The sequence below is a fragment of the Pteropus alecto genome, unplaced genomic scaffold (genome assembly GCF_000325575.1).
Source record: "Pteropus alecto unplaced genomic scaffold, ASM32557v1 scaffold335, whole genome shotgun sequence".
In the NCBI taxonomy this organism is placed as follows: Eukaryota; Metazoa; Chordata; class Mammalia; order Chiroptera; family Pteropodidae; genus Pteropus; species Pteropus alecto.
The window spans coordinates 1,073,917-1,083,059 of record NW_006436757.1 but is presented as its reverse complement, the minus strand read 5'-3'; positions in this window follow the sequence as shown (position 1 = coordinate 1,083,059).

Sequence of the window (9,143 nt, the reverse complement as noted above, 5' to 3'; positions counted from 1 at the left end):
CCCAGCTGAGTGAACCAGGGGTCAGGCTGGGGTGAGGGGAGAGCCGAGGGCCCTGTGTCTCCTGAGAGATCTGCAAATGCGCTTTCACTGGCCCTACCCCTGCTTTGTCCATTGGGCCTGACCCAGCGTCTATCGTTCCAAGTTCCTTTATTCGAAAGCAGCACATGTGAGTTAGAGTGTCCAGGAGGGAGCCAAGGGGAATCTGCAAGGAGGTTTGGGCAGAACCCAGGGAATCGGACTCTGAGGAGACTGGACTGGAGGCAAGTGCTGAGGACAGGCAGTGCTCTGCCCACCGCTGCACCCTACATGTCTGGAGCAGGGAGCCATGGATTCCCCTGTCATTGCTTCCCTTCTCCAGGGCTCTTGCCACCAGCTGGGCCCATGCCTCCAAGGCTGCCAGCCAGGCGCTAGGTCAGCAGGATAAGAAGGGAAGATCCAAGTGGAGCTGGGAGCTCTAGAGGAGAGAGGACGGAGCAGAGTGAATTCCCCACACACATACTCTGGCTAGCTTTTCTGGCCCTTCGTGGTCCTCTCCCAGGGCCCTTTCTCCCCACAGTCTGATGGACCTCCCAGTCCTCTCTTTCCCCACTGTATCACTATTTCCATTTCCAGCTAAGGGGAGGTGGTAAGAAACCAACATTTGCTGGGTCCTCACAATACCCAGTGACACAGGCACGAACAATGTCCCCATTTTCCAGATGCCATGAGGTCCCGACAAGACTTGCTCAAGGTCACGGCTCATTAGTCCAAAATTAAAACCCAAGTATGTCTGATTTTTTTTTTTCCTGTGTAGGAAGATTCCGATCTTGTCTCTTGTGTGTCCCTTCCTATGTAGATCCCATGTAGCATGGTAGTGTGTGTTCTGGGGATTTATCAGCATACACTTGAGCTTGCCTAATATTCCCCGTGGCATGGGTATTGAGGGTGAAAGGGGAGAAGGGCTCTTCCTCAAGAATCCACTTTGCCAGTAGTCACCTCCCTTCTTGGGGACAGGAACAGGCACTATGGGATAAAGAAGGAGACAGCAGGACTCAGAAGCCAGAGGCACTGAGTAGGACAATGGAAGTCACTAGGGGAGGGATGGGAATGGTGAATGGCTATGGCAGGAGCTTAGTGAGGAAGGGGAGGCCTATAAGGGCAGTTTCCATTCCCTAAGTCCCCAAGGAAACACCAGTCTAGGCTGTTCCATTGTCCTGCGGTCCCTGTACCGCCTTCCTACTCACCCCCCAAATCTAAATTCACCTCCTTTAAGAGATCAATTTCTGCATACCTGGCCTGGGGGTTTCTGCTTTCCTCCCTCAGACAGTCTTGGGAGAAAAGACAGGGGAGACCTGCAAGGGGGCTGGGCAGCTGGGGCCTGGAAGGGAGGCAGTCTTGACTGGCCAGAAGCCACCTTCCAAATGAGCTCACACACTTTCCACCCTGGCCCAGGGCCGATGGCGGAGTGCCTTCCAGGCCAGCCTTCCCCCAGTCAGGCCCGGCCCCCTCTGTCCTCCTCTGTCCCTCACCAGTCTTGAACCCAGGAATTCCACAACAGGACAGGGCACCCCAGACCAGGGCTGTCACCACACCCCAAGGGAGAAGCTTCCTCTCCCTCCCTGCTGAGGCCAGGCCCCCCAGGGTCCTTTATTCCTCCAATGGGCCCTTCATGGCTTAGAGTTGGAGATTAGCTTCCTGCTCCTAAAAACCCACACCTGGGTAGGGAGGAGCAGTAGGGGGGACAATCCACACTGTAGTGAATTGGCGGAAGGACTTCCTTTGAGTGCCTGAAGTAGCTCATTGACTCAGGGACTAAACCAAGTCCGGGAGCTGCCTCACCATGGGTCACATCCTACTCACTCACTCAATTTCCCGCTAGGGGCACTTCCCTGATTTAGGGCAGGATGGGGTCTGGGTGAGGCAAGGCCAGGCTGACCACAAAGCAGGAGAAAGACTGGTTCCTCCAAAGGCTTAGTGGATTCACACACACGCGACAGGCTCCAGCTCATTTTGATCCCGCCTGTGGTCAGAGACGTCACCCTTTGCCCAGCTTCCAGAGACATGTAGCACCAGGCCAGAGAACAGGATCAATTCCCAAAAATGTTCTCTTTAGCCGCTCAGGGCCTGGCGTGGCTGCCCTTACCATATATCTTGGATCCAATAATATCTTTCTGAGGTTCTGTGAGTTAGTATATTCAGACATGACAATTTGTCTCACTTTGGATTCCAAAAATACAGCCGCTGCAAGTGGATCACACAGCCAGCCGGCCCTTGCCCTCCAAGGCACTGATGGTATCATTCTATCAAGGCATGACTATAATTTGTAATAATACTGACTCCATCACAGCCACTGGACAAACACATATCCTTACTTTGCTTTCAGAAGAGTAAGTTGGCGCTAGGCACACAGAAGCCCCTTAACTTAAAAATTTGTTGACTTGCAAGTGAGAACTGTGATCTAGGTAAGTGAACAGTAGTGGTTCTGAAAACATTAAATATTGTATACATATGTGCATAAGTATTCTATATACATAAGTAATGAATATATGTTTAAAAAGTCATTTAGCTGTACATTTAAGCTTAGAGCATTTTATTTCTGTAAACCCTATTTACTGTATATTTCACCTCAATCTCTAAAAGGTTAAAAAAAGAAAGATAAAGAGGTTCATAACTCCAGAACCACTATTTTTCACTACAGGCCTCCTCTTTATGTGCTGACCCTCTCCACCAGCCTGCAGCTGGAACCTAACCTGGAAAGCCCAGCAGAAGCATCTCTCTTTCCTACATCCCTCTAAGCTCCATGCCAGTTGTCCCCCGTCTCTCTTCCACTCTACTGGCCTGTGTGCCAGAGGTCTCCTATCCTATGCCTGCACAAAATTGCATATAAGTTCTGGGTGGGCCCAGAGACCCACCCCACTCTGATTCGGGGTGCAGCCCCCTCTAAAGTGGACACTAGCTGGGCAGGTTTTTCAAGGTGGTAGCGCCCCCTTGTGCTGGGTATTGGCACTGCAAACAAAGCTCGGAGAACTGAGAGAGCAGAGGCAAAACCAAACTCCCTCCCTACCCCAGGGCCACAGATAACACCAGCCTGTCCCTTTCCCCTTTTCCATGTTTTCACGCAGGACACCTGTACTTAAAGGGGTGGGGCTATGGGCGCGACAGGATGACAAGCCTTAGTCTTCCAGCTACTGAAAAGGAAAAGTCAAAGTTTCCGTCTGCCGTCCCTGTGCGGGGGTTGGTGGGCAGCCCTCGAATAACTCCTAGGAGGAAGAGGGAGTGGACAGAGGGTCCGCGGAAGGAAGTAAGGGAGACACTTGAGAGTCCTCTGTTCAGAGTTCCTATGAGTTGTCACACTGCCCCCCTGTGGATGCCTCAGACACTGATCACCCCGAGATGCCTGTACCCTGGCCTCCTGGGTGCGGGTCCAGGAGGGTCTGCACTCCTAAATCTCAGAATGCTGTGACAGGAACTCCCTCTAGCCAAGACAAGAGGGCCTCTGTAACTCCTTTAGCTAAGGCTTGGACATTTCTAAGACTTTTTAATGTAAGAATGTGCCACTTTTCTGAGGCCTTTGGAGATCATGCCCAGGCCTCCTGGGGGGACCTCTAACCTATACTCATCTCCACCCTGGGGCCAAGAGAATCTTTTAATCCCAGCTTTATACTTATAAAGTTCTGAAATTGCGTAATTTAAAAAAATGCCTGTATATATTTTGTGAATATTACTATATTATTACTTTGTTTATGCTAAAAGTTTCATTTTTTAAATATAAACATTTTAAATATACCAAGTATTTTCAAAATCATCTTAGGATTTAATTTTGTAATATACCAGTGGCCCCAACAATGGACATGACCAAGGTCACTTTCAAACCTCCAAGGGGAAGTCCCAACCCCAAATCTCATTGGCTTCCAAAGCACAAGGAAACTTGCTCCCATATCCATATGGTAGGGTCTTTGACTTCCTCATTCCCTTCAAACATAGTGGTTTCCCCATCTTAAAAAGCTCTCTCCTGAATACTGCTGCAGTCTTGAATGATTTCCTCAATTTTCCCCCTTTTATCTCAAGCCAAGGTTTTCTGAAAGCTGTCCGCATTCCTTCACCATTCATTTCTTTTTAACCCCATTTCTACATCTGTATCCCAACCCAGGATATCCAAGAATTTACTGAACCTGTTCCTTAAAAGGCCTTCGTGACCCCTTTCTTCCCAACCTAGGCCTTTTCCTCCTTTCACTTTCTTTGGCCTTGTTTTAGCATCTAACACAACTTGCTTTCAGAATTTCCCTTTGCCCTTCTCTTCTGGGAAGTTATGCCAGCCTGAAATCCACAAGTCACAGAGTTGTCAAGAAACCCTGACAGCCCAGGACAGGTGTCCCTCTGCATCATCCCTACCTGTATCCTCAGTTCTGTACGTCTAGCAATAAGTAGGCTGACTTTCTTTATTTGCTCCATTAATTCCAGTTTCTGCCCTTCAGATTATATAGAATAAACAAATTCTTGTTTTACACTATAGCTCTTCAAATATTTGGATCTAGTTCTCACATATTCACTCCCTCATGAACGTCAAGCTTTTCTTTAGGTGGAAAAAAGCCTGTCTGGTTCCATAAACAGCTTATCATATAACATGGCTTAGAGACCCGTCACCATTTCTATCACCCTCCTCTGGATTAATTCACTTTTCAGTCTTTTAAAACATAGCTTCCAGAACACAAGAGGCAGTATCACATAGTGTTAGGAAAAAGGGCTCTGAAGTGATACAATCTAGGTTTGAATCCAGTCTTTACAATTACTAGTGGAGTGACCTTCAGCAAGTTATATAACCTCCCCAAGCTTCAATTTACTCATCTTTAAAATGGGGCTAATAATACAAAGGGGGTAGTTGAGTGGATTAAAAGACATAATCTATGTGATGCCTATGACTGACAGTCATTGATGATTGGTTCATTCAATAAACATTTATTGAGTACCTATTTTGTGCCAGACATTGTTTTGGGCACTAGGGATACACCAGGAAACGAATAGATCCCTGCCCCCATGAAACTTATATTCTTGTGAGAGGAGCAGGCAAGAAACATAGTAAATGAGTAAAATATACAATGTAAGATAGTAATAAGGATTTTCCAAATTTTTGAGTTCTGCATCCTTATTGGTTAACAATTCCACCTGTAAATCATCGAGAGAATCTTCTTCCATTTTACTATCAGCATTCAGAATAAACCAGGTGGCTTCTTCAACACTTTGCTTAGAAATTTCTTCAACCAAATATCCAGTTTCATTGCTCACAAGTTCTACCTTCCAGAAAACACTAGGACATGAACACAGTTCAGCCAATCTCCTTGCCACATTCTAATAAGGATTGCCTTTCTTCCAGTTTCCAATACTCCTCATCTCCATCTGAAACCTCTTCAGAATAACCTTTCCTGTCCATATTTCTACCAACATTGTATTCACTACCACATAGGTATTCTGCAAGAAGACTGAAGCTTTCTCTACAACTCTCCTCTTCTTCTGAGCCCTTACAAGAATAGCCCTTAACAGTCCATTCATGGCAGTGTAGGCTTTCGCTAGCATGCACCTCCAAGTTCTTCCAGCCTCTGCTAATTACCCAGTTCCAAAGCCACTTCTACATTTTTTGGTATTTGTTACAGTAGCACCCTCACTTCTTAGAACCAAGTTTTTGTCTTAGTCTGTTCAGACTGCTATAACAAAATACCACCAACTGGGTAGCTTTTAAACGTGCTCAAAGGGCCAGCATGGTCACCTTCTGGTGAGGTGCTTCTTCCTGGTTCATAGTCAGTGACTTCTCACTGTGTCTTCACACGGCAGAAAAGGCTAGGGAACTCTCTAGAGCTTCTTTTAGAAAACACTAGTCCCATTCTGAGGACTCACCTTTATGACCTAAGCATCTCCCAAAGGCGCATTTCCTAATACCATCATCTTTGGGGGTTAGGAAATCAACATATGAGTTTTTGGGGACACAAACATTCAGGCCATAGCACCTTGGTTCCTGCACATGTTAATAGTTTGATCTAGAGCAAATTATCTAACCTATCTATGGCTATTTCCTCAATTATAAAATGAGGACAAAAATAACACCTACTTCCCAGAGGTGTGGTGAAGATTAAATGAGATCATATATGTGAATTACCTAGAACAGTGCTTAGCGTATGATGAGTACTCTATAATAGATATATATTACAATTTTGAAATCCACACATCTGCCTATTTTCCTCTGCTTACACTATTTTTTATAATTCCTCAAAAATTTCTAAGAACATCTTTATAGGCCCATTCCTAAAGGTATTTGATGGTCAAGGATGTGATTTATATGGGCCCAGACATTTAAACTCACTAAACTAATTAAAACTTAAACTCATTATAAGCACCTTGGTCCTCTTTAATTTTTTCCTCATCTTTTTTTGCTCGAAGTCACTCTTAAACATGTCTAGCACAGTGCCTTGCACTTGGAAGGCATTCTAATAAATATTTATAGAATAAATTTTGTTCTATCCTGGTGCTGTTTCTTTGTGATGATGATGATGATGATGATGATGATGATGATGATTGCTCCCAACAGCATAGGTCTTAATTTTATTTTTTTGCAAATTTCTGTTTATTCAACACCTAGACCATGGGCTCTCATCCTCCTTCTCCTGCCCCCCACAACTCTTCTCATCTCACTACCTTCTTCCCTGCTTCCTTTCCATATTCCCCAATCACCCACATGCCCACTCCCATGTGTACTCCCTATGGCTCTCTGGCTTTTTAATTTATGTATCTGATCTCTCTTTCTAACTAGACTAAGCTCCTTGAAGCTAAAGTGAAGTTTTAAGAGTTCGAGGTGTTGATATAAGAAATGTCCAAACCTGTAGAGAATTTTAATGAGTTTATTGGAGCCAAATTGACAATTGTTGAGAAGCAAAATCTTAACGGATTAAGAAAATGCTACAGAGAATGGCAGTTTTACAGCTTATTTTATACATTAGACTCAAAGGAGGAGATTTAAGGAGGGCTACATGACATCCATTGGTGGTAGATTAGGGGGTGAGAGAAAGCAAAGCAGGGAAATCTCTGAGACTAGATAAAAAGTAAAACAGAGGAACACACATTTCTTTTACATTGGTGGGACAGGAGAGTTAATAATTAATATTTACAGCACATAGAGATGGTATGCAGGAAACAAGAAAACCATGAGGGGTTCTGTGGTCTCCTGCTCTGGAGCATTGGGTTGTGCCCTGAGGAATCTGGAAAAAAGGGATTATTCTGACATTTCAAGTGTCTGTTATCTTAGATGCAATAAGATAATAATAGATGGGCTCAAGTAAGGTAAAGATTGACATTTGTCAAAAAAAAGCTACAGGCCCAGGATGTGACTACTGCCTTGACCTGTTTTTAGTTAGGAATTTTTATGTTCAGATCATTCTATGTGGTTACTTTCGGTCTCTGAGTTTGTAGGGCCCACCATGCCAGTCTTCTCTGAGCTTGTCAGGTTTAGTATATGGCCCCATTTTCCATCCACACAGGTAGAACCAAATACCCAGCTTGGAGAACACAGCCAGTATTCAACTAAAAGCTCCATGATCGCTTTTAGGATTCAAATATTTTTAATTTCCCCCAACCTCTTTGCCCCTCTTCCCTTTGCTCAACATTCTCCTCCCACATTCAGAGTTCTAGTTCATCCCCTCATTAATCCCAAGGACTATAGTGGGGAAGAAGGGCATGGATCCAAGAGGAAGAAGGGCCTTTTTATGACCAACTCTGTGGCTTCAGGCCCTGCGGAGATCCAGTTTTGAGCACATCAAAACCAATGTCATTAACAGAAAACTGTTTTGTACCATTGATAGAGGGAGAGAGTAGTAAGGATCCACATGTACCCTCTGTCCAAAGCCAGGTTACCTAGGTTCAAACCATTGTTTCAGCATTTATTAAATCCATGATCTTAAACAAAATACTCAACCTTTCTGTGCCCAAGTTTCCTTATCTGTAAAATAGGAGTAACAATAGTATCTACCTCATAAGATTGCTCAGCGAAATAAAAGATCAAACACTTGAAAAGTGCTTAGATTTGTGCCTGAAAAGTGAAAAAAAACTCAAAAAGTACTTGCTATTGTTTATTAATATCACCTATCAGTGCCACAGAAATAGGTAAGTCCAAGCCCACGTAAATTAAAAATATCTCCTGTGACTAATAATAATAATTATTACCAGGTATGGAGCACTTCATATATGTTCAACTTGCATTATCTCCCTAAAAGATTGACAACCTTACTAAGGAGATAGTTAACACTGTTATTATCCTATTTTACAACTCAGAAGCACAGAGAGGTTAAGTAATTTTCTCAAGGTCACAAAGCCAGCAAGTGAGGAAGGCACATTTAATCCTTTATTTACCATTTATTGAGTACTTATTGCATCGCAGCAGGAGAGAAGCTCTGTGGGTACAAAGGTAAACAGGAAATTTTAGTTTCCAGAGAAGAGGCGGGGCGGGGGCGGGAATGACGAGTAAACAAATAGTTAGCGCGTGGTAATTTCTATAATAGAGGCTCACTACAAAAAGTATTACGGGATCTCAAACACTGGGACGAGTACTGAGAGCTTAAGGGTTCAAAGGAAAAACAGTTACGGAATAAACAGTTATCCTTTGACAAGCGTGTCCTGTAACAAACGTTTCACCGAAAGGACTAAGCAAAGCAGAGTTAAAAGAGGAGGCTGGGCGCCTGCTCATAAAGCAGATCTGACAAGTCTTAGCAGGGCCGGAAAGGGGTTAAGGCCAGCAGGTGGGCGGGGCGCGCGCGCGCTGATGGGCAGGGGTGGGGCCAGGCTCGTCCCCGCCCCCTCCTCCTGCCTGGGCTGCTCCAACCCCTAGTCTGGCCGGGGTGCCGCCCGGGTGAGGGCCGGGGAGCTGGGCTGGGCTTCCAGTTCCCCTTCCCCGCTCTCCTTCCGCGTTTCGCCAGCTGGACGCGCTAGAGAAGTTGAGCCGCGCCCGGGCCGGCTGTGGGGTCGGCAAAGTTTGGCTCTAAGAGGAAGTGGCTTCAAGCCCCGGCAGGTGGCGGCCAGGCCAGGACCCGAGCTTACGCGGCCTGCGGGCGGGCTCTAGGCGAGGGTGCGCTCCGAAGCCGGGCCTCGAGCAGATTCCTTGGGCTTCGGGATCCGGCCGGGGGAGG